Below are 13,714 nucleotides of genomic sequence, written 5' to 3'. Positions count from 1 at the left end.
AAAAGAAAAAAGGGGGCAATATACCCCTGTACACCACAAATTTATAACAATCATGTTCTTTTTATTTTGTATATTATTATTATTTTTTAATTTGGATGCCAAGGAACTTTTTGCTGAGTGTCTATGGCATTCTACAGTTAGGCATACTTATGCATAGGTGAAAGGGAAGGATCAACTTACTGGCATAAGGCATGATCCTGACAGGTATTTAATATGGGGAACAGGACATGTTTGTGTTTTTTTTCTGCAGGATGCTGAAGAAGCACGGTCACTGCCAGAGCGATGGTTGAGGCATGCTGATGCCAGGACAAAGCGATGGTTGAGGCATGCTGATGCCAGGACAAAGAATGATCCTGACCTGTGAGCTTGATAAGTGCCCAGACAATGGTGACTGGGAAGCTGTATTGGACATAAGTTCCCAATCCAACATTGCTTACCTATACCCATGATGGGACAAGCTGCCTTGCCTCAAGTTCTTAGACCTTGTGGAACAGAGAATCAAAAAGAGAAGTTATAATACCTCTTTTATTGTTATTAAATGTGACCAGTTATTCAGACTCCATCATGTATTGGTCTAAAAATCAATCAAATATTGGAAATAACAGTCTTCATTTGGAAGCCTGGTTCTGGACATTTTCAGAGACATATATGGAAATTAGGTGTACTCCTCTATGATATTATGTTAGCAAGAGATAAAGTTGGGGCAGGATCTGGATTTCAAACATATGTTAGCACAAGTGTTAAAGCTCTTTTAATTGTCAAGTTAAAAATACTTTTGTTTCTTCTACAGTATTCAATGTAAGTTGAATTTATTGTACACCTTCTAATTTTGTTTGTATTTTGAAATCTGGCATGTCAGTTATAGAGGTCTATCAACTAGCTTTTGCTTTTGTGCCCTGAACATCACAGAACCTTGGTATTCTAAAAATAGCTTACAAGTACTGGAAGAAATGAGTCAGGCTTTTAGCAGAATGAAGAGAGTAGTGGGCTTGATTATTGCTGGTATAACAGCTTTAATTACATTAATTGCTAGCACCACTGCTTCTGTAATTACTGTGAAACAAGAAGTTAAGATAGCTACTTTTGTTCATAATTTAGCAAAAAATGTTACTAATGTGTTGAATATACAAGAGGATTTAAATAGGCATTTGGAAGAATGGTTTGATGCTCTTTATCCTATCCAAATTACTGGAAAGAGGTTCAGAATTTAAGGGTAAGGAGCCATCTTGAGTGTCATGCCAAATATCATTGGATTCATGTTAGTTCTACAATTTACATTGGTAGTCACTATAAGTAGAAAGAAGTTTAATGACACTTGCAGTGTATTTGGCATAATTCTAACACATCTCTGGATGTTTTTAAGGATACATAGGGAGCTTATGAATTTCAAGAATGCTGCTCTGCTGATTGTTGATACTGTAGATACTGCAGATAAAATTACCCATGGCCTGTGATCAGTTTTTCCAATTTTGTCAAGCTTCAAAAATGGCATAATAACTTGATCATTCCTTTTTGTCCTGGGAATAATTTTATTCCTCCCCATTGTGTTAAAGCTTTTCTTTAAACAACATCAACATGTTGGCAGCCTAAGTACATGGCCTGAACCTGAAAATGGATCCCCAGAAGGAGTTATTAAATTACCTGGCTGGCAAGTCAAGGATGGATAAGATTCTGCACAGAGCCTTACCAACCTAAGACAGAAGTGCATTCCTTTGGATAATGCATATTCCATAATGAGTAAGGAAGGCATTCTAGTCAGAACAACCTAAGATAGGCGCAATCTTGTTAATGAAATAAAAAATGGAGAGAGGCAGAGAGCCTTTGGGATTGCTTGGCAAGAATCTGACATGGGCCAAGGACAAGGAAATGGGCTGGTTGGCAGGAATATGACATTGGCCAAGGAGAAGGAAGTAAGATTCAGGTAGGAATCTGACATTAGGCTATAATGAAGAAATATCAGGTAGGAATCTAAATCTTAGGCTAGAACAAGGAAGTAATCTCAGGCAGGAATCTAAGTATTAGGCTAGAACAAAGAAATAATTTCAGACAGGAATCTAAATTTTAGGCTAGAACAAGGAAGTAGGCTTCAGACATGAAAATGACTTGTACTTGGACAGGGAAGTAGGCTGAGATACTTTGGTCCTCCTAATAACCCCTTAGAAACAGTGATCAAGGGAATAGTCACATAATTGGATTTAATGCTTTGCTTGTTCCTTTACTATTTGCATCTGTTATATTGCTAGACCCTCAACCTAAAACTGACCTTAATACATGTATGTAATTAAAATGGTATAAAAGCATAAAGGAGGAGGGGGATGGCATAGGGGGTTCTAGGGTGGGGAAATGGGGGAATGGGATGACATCTGTATTGTAAATAAATAAAATATCCAATACAAAGTTTAAAAAAATTACTTGGTCTAAGTTCTATAAAGTCTTAATCATGCTTTTTAAAATCCTATGTAGATATTTACCTATAAATATGTCTTGATATTAGGTTTCAAATACATTTTTAATGAAACATATTATAAGCTGTTAATTCTTTGTAATCTAGTTTGTTATATTTTCCTTAATAAAACATAGAGTAGAATATTTGTGATTTACACACAACCATGTAGAATTAGAAATAACAGAAATTGAAAACTTTCTACCTACAGGATATATAGATTTTGGTGACCACCTTAATAAATGAATCAGAAGTTAGTTTAATTTGTATTATTGAAACTTTGCTATTTGATGTTAAGAAATGTAAATATTAGTGAGTTCAGTAAGTTGAGATATTTAATACAAATGAAGTCTCAAAACATTTTAAGGTTTTGTGTGTTAACTAGAACAAAGAGATTCATTTAGTAAAATCTTCTTAAAATTTTAACACATGTACAAATGTTTTAGATGTCTTTTAAAATTGAAGATTATGATTTTGAAGGTCTGGGGTGGCCATTAGAGTGTAACAAACTTCTAATGGTAACCATGTGTTGGCATATGGTGAGCAGCAAAGGTTTAGCAAAGAAAAAATGACTTTTTCCTTTGCTTGATTGTTTTTTTGCTGTCATCTTACTTAATCAAGTTACTTCATTATTTAAAAACAATGCTGTGTTTCTTTGGGAACAAATCATTCGTTACAGTGATATTATTGCCACATGCAGTGCCACATTATTAAAGATAATTTTTCAGTTATGTACCTTGCCTCATTCTTTTTTATGAGTTTATATGATCTAAATAAATAATCTAGAGCAGACTATCATCTTTATAAGTTAATTTCCCCAATGTTTTAGAAGAAAACAAGGTTAAATTCTGTTAAAAATTGAAATGACATTTTTGTATCTGGTTGAGACCATCAAAAATTGTTGCTCCAATCAAGGATGTATATATTAATGTTTATTCTTTATGATGGAATATTGCTAGAACATGATTAAGAAAAAAATTATAGAAGTAAAAATTGAAAATATTTGCTCCAACAAAGATATTAGTGACTTGAATGACAGTTGGTCAGAATCATCAGTCCTTGCAACTATTCATTTTATATAAAAATTAAGATTGCAAGGAAATTTTACAGTCCCATGGATATCTTCAAACAACACAAGACTCTTGCCTTAAAGCTATAGGTTGCCCTCCCCAAACTGTAAGCAGAGCACCATTGCTGAAGACAACACTTACACAACTGACTAAATGTGGAGAAGTTCAGGTGGTGCCTATATAGAGCCTTCACCACTACATTTTAGTATCTTCAATATAGGCAAGTACTATGTATGGTACCCAAAGAGAAAGATAAAAACCATGCCATTCACAAGCCCACTGATGTAGAATGATGTTCTTCTTGCAAGATATACTGAGGCAACAGAGGTACTAAGCGTGTGAGAATAAGCAACCAATATAATTTGATTTAAGACCCACTGGACAAGATGAAACATATACACAACAGTGGTTGGGTGACCAAGAATCAGAGATTAGGCAGCTCAGGATTCTAGGGTAAAACCAAATAGTACTTGTCTTTTAAAAAGTTATCAATAAAATGACTCAATAATAATTCTTCTTTTATATCCTATCACTATATAAGAACAAAAAATGAACTGAATGATATACAGATTACAGTTGTGCTCAGCTATCATCAGACAAACATCCTCCTGCAGCATATGGGAACAAATATAGAGAGCCATAGCCAGTCAGAAGGCAGGGAGTGAGAGACCTTGGAACATTCCAACCTAAATAGAATGTCTCCATCTAAAACCTACCCACAGAGCTTATAGAACCTCTTGGAGTGAAGGCAGAAAGAGTGTAAGAGACAGAGTAGATACAGGATACCAAGAAAAATTGCCCTCTAAATCAACATGATCAAAGTTCCTATGAAGTCACAGAGACTGAATCAGCATGCATAGTATCCGGATGGATCTGTACCAGGTCCTTTGTGTATATATTATAGCTTTTGGTTTGCTTGTTTTGTTTTTGTGACAAGATTTCTCAGTGCAACCTTGACTATTCAGAAACTTCTTCTGTAGAACAGGTTGACCAGAAACACACAGAGACGTACTGGGATTAAAGGTGTCCACCACCATCCACCACCTGGCTAATATTTTTATAGGCCTTGGATCTTTGACTCTCTTGCTTGCTCTTGAAACTCTTTACCCCATGTTGGGTTTCTGTGTCCAACTTTGATATGAAAGTTTTGCTTTTTCTTATTATATTTACTTTGTCATGTTTGGTTGTTATCCTTTAGATGTCTATTCTTTTCTAATGAGAGAGAGAAAGGGAGTGGATGTTTAGAAGAAGAGATGTGGTAGTAACTGGTAAGAGGGAATAGTATAATCATGGACATATTATATAAAAAAAATCTATTTTAAGTATAAGAAACACTTTTTGAAAATTTGCAGTATAGTGTGTATCATACTTAAGAGTGCTATCTCTAACTTTTAAATAGTAATTTTATTAAAAATATTTTTTCATTCATTATGCTTTGATCGTGTTCCTTCCCCTCCTCTAACTTTCCCAGATTCTCCACCTTCACACCCACAATACTTCATAGTGTTTCAGTTTTCTCCAAAACTTAAAGAAAAATGAAAATCAAAACAAATGAACAAATAATAGCAACAATAAAAAACATTAAATATCTAACCATACCAACTAAACCAACCAAACCCAACTTAACCCAACCCAACCCAACCCAACCCAACCCAACCCAACCCAACCCAACCCAACCAAACCAAACCAAACCAAACCAAACCAAACCAAACCAAACCAAACCAAATCCAGTCCAATCAAACCAAACTGAACCGAACCGAACTGAACCGAACTGAACCAAACCAAACCAAATCCAGTCCAATCAAACCAAACTGAACCGAACCAAACCAAACCAAACCAAACCAAACCAAACCAAACCAAACCAAACCATACCAAACCAAATCAAACCAAACCAAACCAAACCAAACCAAAAAAAGGTGCATAAAAAACAAGAAGTCCATTTTGTGTTAGTCAACTACTGCTGGGGCCAGCCCCTGAAATGAAGTTGTTAAATCCAGTGACACTTTATTGGAGAACACTGTTTTTTTTTTTTTCCTTTTGCTGCAGATATCAGTTGCAAATGTCCACTTCACCTATGTACAGTGTTTCTAATCTTACTGGCATTGTATTTTTTAAACACAATTATTGTATTTTTTAAACACAATTTACTCATCCACCATGAATTGCAAATCAATGTATTAACTCAAGTAAAGCCTGATACTAGGATTATAAAGACATGGGAAGGCAAGGTTTGAACTTACATTCGAGAGGATATAGTCTGTAGATGTACAGTGAAACATTACAGATCTGAACATTTATCAGATCCATATAACCTTTGTAATATCATAGGGATGCCTTGAATAATGAGGATATGTTAGATTATAATGACTTGAGCAAGAAGGAAAAGAATGGATTCTGAAGCAGACTTGAGCTGCTATGAAAACCTAGGGTAGTATGCAATGACAGCATGCTAGATTCCAAGTTAAATACACAGGCAAGTTATGTTTCAAACATTTGGTAAAGAGGCCAAGGATAAATACTACAGAATATGAAATAATTGAAGTACACAGGTTGTTAACCTTAAATATTCATAAATCCCATGGCATTTTCTCATAGATGTTAGAGATAAAAATCGTTTATAAATAGAAGGCTTGTTAGTTCCCCAGGTAACAGGGAGCACAGAGACTTAGCAAATGTGGAACTTAAGGGTTTAAAAAAATTTTTTTTGAGATCATAACATAATTACATCTTTTCTGCCCTGACTTTTTTCCCTACAGGGCTTCTCGTACTCTTCTTGCTTATTCCATTTTTTATAAGTTGTTGCTATAAGTTGTAAGTATATATCTATATGTACATATTCTTAAATATAACCTTTTCTGTTTGTATAATGTACCTATCCATATTCAGATATATAGAACATTTTATTTTAATATCTAATTCTTTGGCCAATCAGTGGCATTAATGGGTGAATTATAGTGAGTTATTTCAATTTTATGTATACAGAATTATTAACTCATTAAATATTCTAGGTATTTCTCAGTAAAATGAAATGTTTCATTGGACAGAAGCTAAGTCACTCCACTGATGGTAAAAATGTGATCATGAACATATTCATGATGGTTTAATGCTATTTTAAAACAGCTAAATACTGAAACATTGAGTATGGTTGCATCTTTACTGCAAATCATGCCCCAGGCAGAGCAAGTAATAATCCAGTCCCCCAGTACAAAATGAGTATCATTTTGGAACTCATTACAGATGCAGGAAAGTACTATTATCAGGGTTTTAGTAGTTTTCTGTTATATTTTAGACATTACTAGCCCCAGTGGCCTAATATAACTAAAATTTGAGTACATGTGAAGCTGAATCAGAATTTAAATCATAATCAGGAAATATTCAATATTTGAGTTTTATTGTATTTCCCTTTTCTAATTCTAAAACTGCAATATTTAATTAATCTACTTTGAATAAAATTTTGTCACATATAGAATAACAGTTTTTTAGAGAGCAAACATCTTCAGTTATTACCAGGGAAATACAACTTGTCTTTGTGAAAAATTTCCTGAAATATATTTATTATATAAAATAAAATGTACATGTAAGTTTTAGCTTTATGTAAGCCAAACTGAGGATCAATCTTGATTATGTCTACTTTTCTTTCTATCCATAAAAATCACTCTAGTGCAAACCGTCATTTCAAGCCTCAAGTACTAAAGTGATTCCCTAGTTTACTTCAATTTTTCAATATTGGAATTCCAGAATCAATTATTTTGTTTTGTTTTAATCTTGCTAGGAATGTTTCAAGGCCAGAATAAAATTATATAACTCTTCTTTAATATAACTCAATAACATTTTTCTCATTGTTAAGCATCAAACATGGGATCTTATACATGTTTTATCACTTTTTTGAAGTATAAGATTGTATTTCTTGCACTAATTGTATATTTTCCTCCTTTTATCAAACATAGATTATTTTCTCATACAATATAATCGGAATATAGTTAACCCTCGGTCTACTCTTCCCAGTTTTTCACAACTTCATCTTCCATCCATATCCACTCCATTTCTGTCTTTAGAACAGGCTTCTAGGAGACATCAACAAAACATGACAAAATAAAATATAAGAAAATAAAACAAAAATCATCATACCAAAAATGGAGAAGCTAAGCCAAAAGAAAAATAAGAGACCTCTAAGTGAAAGTACAAGAATCACAAATGCAGTGAATCCATAAAAGTATTAAACTGAAAACTCCAGTATGCATACAGAAGACCTGGTGTAGCTCTGTGCTTGCTGTTTAACTCTCCTCTGAGCTCATAAGATCTTTGCAAATTGTTTTAGAGGGCCTTGTTCTCTTGTTGTTGCCTTACGAGGTTCCCTGAGCTCTGAGGGGAGGAATTTAATGGAGACATCTTCTGGTGAGCTATGTGTTCCAAATTTTCTTCCCCTCTTCCTCCCACACCCCACCTCTCTGAATATTCCATATTTGTTCCTGTCTGCTGCAGGAGGAAACCTTTCTGAGTATGGCTAAATAAGGCACTGATCTATGAATATAGCAGAATATCAATAGGGGTCTTGTATTGTTATTATTTCTTTTTGTTTACACCAGTGGTATTTGTGGTTTTCTAGTCTCTGGCTAATGTAGATTTTGTTTCTTGGGTACCCAAGAATGGCTAGGTTTGGGTTCTATCTCATGAATCTTAGGTCAAATCAGACATATGTTGGGTATTCCCATAAGGTTTGTGACAACAGTACCCTAGCTTATTTTGCAGGCAGGACAATTTATAAATTAAGGCTTTATTATGGTTGGATTGGTGTTTTTTTTTTTCTTTTGGGAGCCTTCAGAGAGCATCATTTTCACAGACACTAGACCATAGGGGTAAAAGTTCTATATAGGTACCCACTTGATCTCTACATGTTCATTGAGTTGTGTGGGTGTTGTCCTTATAAATGGAGCTTTGTCAAATTGTAGGAAACAGCCTATTGTTTTGCCAACAACCTGAGTTTGAGGATTTCCATTGAACTCTGTACAAGAACTCAGTTGGATGATACATAGTCCCTACACTGGAAGTTTTGTTCGGTGAGAAGAGATGATCAGTCAGGGTTCTGTCTCCCTCTTTATTTGGAGTCTTCATTAGGATCACCTTCGTGCATTACAGGAAGTTTCCATAGCACTGTTTCTTTACTGTTGCTCAAATGCTCTTCAAGTCTAACAGTCTCTCCTCAGCATTCCCTCCCTCAATCCCATCTCCTTTCCTTCTTATGCCATCCTTCTATTCTCATAAACGCTTCTCTCTGGATTCAGTCCACACATAAAATATATTCTAATTTTCCCTCCCAGGGAGATCTATGTCTCTTTCCTAGACCTTCCTCTATGCCTAACCTCTCTGGGTCTATGGACTTCAGGTTGATTATAATTTGTTTAGTGTCTAATACCCAGATGTAAGTGAATACATATCATATTTATCTTTCTGGATCTGGATTACCTTATTCAGGATGATTTTTTTTTCTAGTTCCATCCACTTGCTTACCTATTTTATAATGCCATTTTTTAAAAAAAAATCTGAGTAATACTCTAGTGTGTAAATGTACCAATTTTCTTTATTCAATCTTCTGTTGAACATTTAGACTGTTTTCATTTTCTGGCTATTATGAATACAATATCAATGAACATGTCTGAGGAAATGTTTTTATAGTAGTTTAAAGCATCCTTTGGTCTTTTGTATATATGCCCAAGAGTAGTATAGCTGGATATTGAGGTAGACTGATTCTGATCACTTTGAGAAACTTCCACTCTGATATCCATAGTGGCTGTACGATTTTGCACTTATACCAGCAATAAATGAGTGTTTTCCTTGTTCCATATCCTCACCAAATGAGCTGTCACTTGTATTATCTTGCATTATTGATCTTATCCATTTTGATGTGTGTAAGGATGGAATGTCTAAGTAGTTTTGATATGCATTTCCCTCATGGCAAACGATGTTGAACATGTCTTTAAGCATTTCTTAGGTATTTTATCTTCTTCTATTGATAATTCTGTTTAGATATGTACCTCAATTTGAAATTGGGTTATTTGATTTTTTGATACCAAGTTTCTTAAGTTCTTTATATATTTTGGATATTAGCTCTCTATAGGATGTGGAATTGATAAAAATCTTTTCCATTATTTAGGCTGCTGTTTTGTCCAAATGATAGTGTTCTTGCCATGCAGAAGCCTTTCTTTTCATTGAGTTTCATTTATTAATTCTTGATCTTAGTTTCTGTGCTATCGGTTTTCTGTTCAGAAAGGTTTCTCTTGTGCAAATGTGTTCAAGGCTATAACCCATTTTCTCTTCTAACAGGTTCAGTGTATCTACTCTCATATTGAGGTCTTCGATTTTTTGGAGTTGAGCTTTGTGCAGGGTGATTGGTAAGATTCTATTTGCATTCTTCTACCTGCAACCATCCAGTTTGGCCAGTACCATTTGTTAAACATGCTTTTTTTTTTCAGTTTGCATTTCTGGTGTCTTTATCAAAAATAAGGTGTCCATATGTGTGTGAGTTTATGTCCGGATCTTCAATTCTATTCTATTGATCAATGTGTCTATTTTTATGACAATACTGTGCTGTTTTTATTATTATAGCTTTTTAGTATAACTTGAGACGAGGAATGGTGAGATCTCCTGAAGTTCTTTTACTGTTCAGGATTGTTTTATCTATCCTGTTTTTGTGTGTATATGTTTCCGTATAAAGCAAAGAACTTTCCTTTCAAGTTCTATGAAGAATTGTGTTGGTATTTTGATGGAGATTTTATTGAATCTATAGTCCAACTTATTTGTTGTGGAGTTTACTGACTACATTATCAGTTTTCCTTTGAGCAAGTCTTATCCTGTGTCAATTCAAGGCTATTACCCATTTTTTCTCTTCTATCAGGTTTAGAGTATCTGGTTTTATATTGAGGTCTTTAATTCATTTGGAGTTGAGCTTTGTGCCATGTGGTCTGTGTGAATCTATTTGCTTTTTTGTTGTTGTGATTACTTTTGGAAGGATGGCCATTTTTATTATATTAATCCTACCAATCCACAGGCAAAGGAGAATCATTCCATTTTCTGGTATTTTCCTCAATTTCATTCTTCAAAATTTTTACCAACCAAGAATTTTACTTCCTTGATTAGAGTAACCCCAAGATATTTTTACCATTTGAGGCTACTGTGAAAGATGTTTTTCTGATTTGTTTTTCAGTATGTCATTTGTATATAGGAGGCCTATTGATTTTTTTGTAAGTTAATTTTGCAACCAGCAAATTTGCTGAAAGCCTAGAGTGGAAGATCTGTGTGAGCCAGTGGAAATGGGTATAGGAAGGGAAGGGAGGCTGTTGAAGGCATTTTGCTTCAGTGGGGGTGAGAGGAGGATGAGAACTGGTGGACTGAACTTTAGAGGAACAGCAGAAGTGACGATCTGCAATTAGCCTATCTGCTTCCCTGGTAAGATTGACGTGTGGACTCCCAGAGAGGCTGCATTCTGATTTTTATTCAATCTGATTTTATATTTTTGTTGGATGTTTTGTTAGTAATATTATTTTTGCTATTAAATATAAGTTTCTTGCATTGTTGTTTATGTTTGGTGTTTCATCTATTCTCATTACATTCTTCCTTTCTTTTGTGTTTTTAAATTAATTTAAACTTTTACTCTTTCATTTTACCACTGTTGTTGGCTACATCCTTTATTATGTGATGCATAATATAGTTTAAAATTTATATTAATTTCATTCTTCAACAGCAAAATACTGTGTATATAAATACAAGAATTTAACCACTATATGTACTTTTCCACACTGATCTCATTTGCTTTTTGTTGTTGCTTGTTTTTTGTTTTTGTTTGTTTACTTGAGATAGGGTTTTCCTCTGTAGCCTTGAGAAGACCAAGCTTACGCCAAACTCTGAGAAATGTCTGTGTCTGCCTCAGGAGTACTAAGATGTATGAGTATTAGAATGTGCCACCTCACATGGCTTCTTGTGCTTTTAAAATGCATTTTACCTTTAGTATTTCACGGTAATCATTTTCTTTTTGTTTTAGACAACTCTTTTAAAAACAATTATCTTTTTAGTGCCAGGTCTTGAAACTAGGGCTTTGTTTTTACAAAGCAAACCCTTTCTCACTGTGTTAAGTTCCCAACTGAAAAGACTGTCATAGATTCTTGTTTGTTCTCAAACTCAATGATGTTTTTCTTACAGGATTTAATCTCCTTTTCTTCACTTGTTGTGTTTTTCTCTTCTGGAATTCTTGCTAGTTGTTTCCTGATAGAGTTTGCTCTCCCCTTATTATGTCCACTCATTTCTTTAAGATCATGAGCATACTTATGATAACCCAAATCTTAGTTGTTAATCTTGCAAAATCTTAGTTCTTAAGTCTCTTGTTATTATTATTATTTTTTAAAATTACTTTTATTTTTCTGCAGTCCAGTCGTTACCACCCTCCTGGTATGCCCTTCCACAGTTTCCTTATCCCATTCCTCCTATCCCCTTTCTCCAAGAGGATTCCCTATCCTCCCAATCCCCCACCTGCCACTCCCTGGAGCCTCAAGTCTTAAAGGTCAGGCAAATCTTATCTCACTGAGGCCAGACCAGGCAGTCCTCTGCTGTATAGGCAGTCCTCTGCTATATATGTGTCAGGAGCCTCAGACCAGCTAGTGTATGCTGCCTGGTTGGTGGCTCAGTGTCTGAGGGATCTCAGGAGTCCAGATTAGTTGAGACTGCTGGTCTTCTTATGAGGTCGTTCTCCTCCTCAGTTTCTTCCAGCAAATCAACCACAGGGGTCCCCGACTTCAGTCCATTGGTTGGGTGTAAGTATCTGCATCTCTCTCAGTCAGCTGCTTATTGTGCCTCTCAGAAGACAGTCATGCTAGGCTCATGTCTGTAAGCACATCATACCATCAGTAATAGTGTCCAGGACTTAAAGCCTTCCCTTGAGATGGATCCCAAGTTGGGCTGGTCACTGTATCTCCTTTCTCTCAGTCTCTTCTCCACTTTTGTCCTTGTAGTTCTTTTAGACAGGAACAATTCTGGGTCAGAGTTTTGGACTGTAGGATGGCAACCCCATCTCTCCACCTGATTCCTTGTCTTTCTACTGGAGGTAGATGCTTTAAGCTCCCTATCCCCACTGTTGGGAATTTCATCTACGGTTCCTCCCTTTGAGTCTTGAGAGTCTCATATCTCTCAGATCTCTGGTACATTCTAGAGTGTCGCCTCAGGGTTTCTCTCCTGTCCCATTCAATACCTGATCACATTCTCCCTTTCCCCTTCCCCTCTTCTCTCCCACCCAGGTCCCTTTTTCCCTCTGCTTCCCATGATTGATTTCTTATCCTTCCCAAGTGGGATTGAAGCATCCTTACTTGGGTCCTTGGCTTGTTAACCTTAAGCTCTGTGGATTCTGTACCTTTTTTTTTTTTCGGCTAATATCCACTTATTAGTTAGTACCTATCATGCAAGTCCTTTTGAGTCTTTGTTACCTCACTCAGGATGATATTTTCTAGTCCTACCCATTTTCTACCCATTTGCCTACAAAGCTCATGATGTCCTCATTCTTGATAGTTGAATAGTATTCCATTGTGTAACTGAATCACATTTTCTGTATTAATTCTTCCACTGTGGGACATCCATGTTGTTTCCAGCTTCTGGCTATCACAGATAAGACTGATAACTGGTACAACCACTGTGAAAATCAATCTGAATGTTTCTCAGAAAATTGGAAATAGATCTGAAGACTCAGCTATACCACTGTTGGGCATATACCCAATTCCTGCCCCACTATACCACAGGGGCATGTGCTCGACTATGGTCATAGCAGCTTTATCTCTAAAAGTCGCCTACTATTTTTGAGTCAAATTCTACCAACTAGATTTAATTGAGGGCATGTGCTAAACTTGAGAGTATTTCATATATTTAGTATCTTTGATTTTGTTATTTTTCCTTATCACTTGTATCAATAGGCATTTTAATTGTTGTCATGGTAGCTTAATTATGTTTGTGAACCTAAGAAGCCTTACTTCGGGGCTACTTGAGCCTTAGTCTTTTTATGGAAAGTTTTCATGTAATGTTCCAGGTATTTAAAAAGCCATTATTGTTGGCTTGCAGGAGCACAGATTTGCTTTGGGGATCACTTGTCCCCCAAGTGCCATCCTAGATTGTTGCACATATGCAGCTTGTACTCAAAAAAAGGGCTCCAGAGGTTTATTCAGATTTC

The sequence above is a fragment of the Grammomys surdaster genome, unplaced genomic scaffold (genome assembly GCF_004785775.1).
Source record: "Grammomys surdaster isolate TR1022 unplaced genomic scaffold, NIH_TR_1.0 62, whole genome shotgun sequence".
Lineage (NCBI taxonomy): Eukaryota > Metazoa > Chordata > Mammalia > Rodentia > Muridae > Grammomys > Grammomys surdaster.
This window is presented reverse-complemented; position numbering follows the sequence as displayed.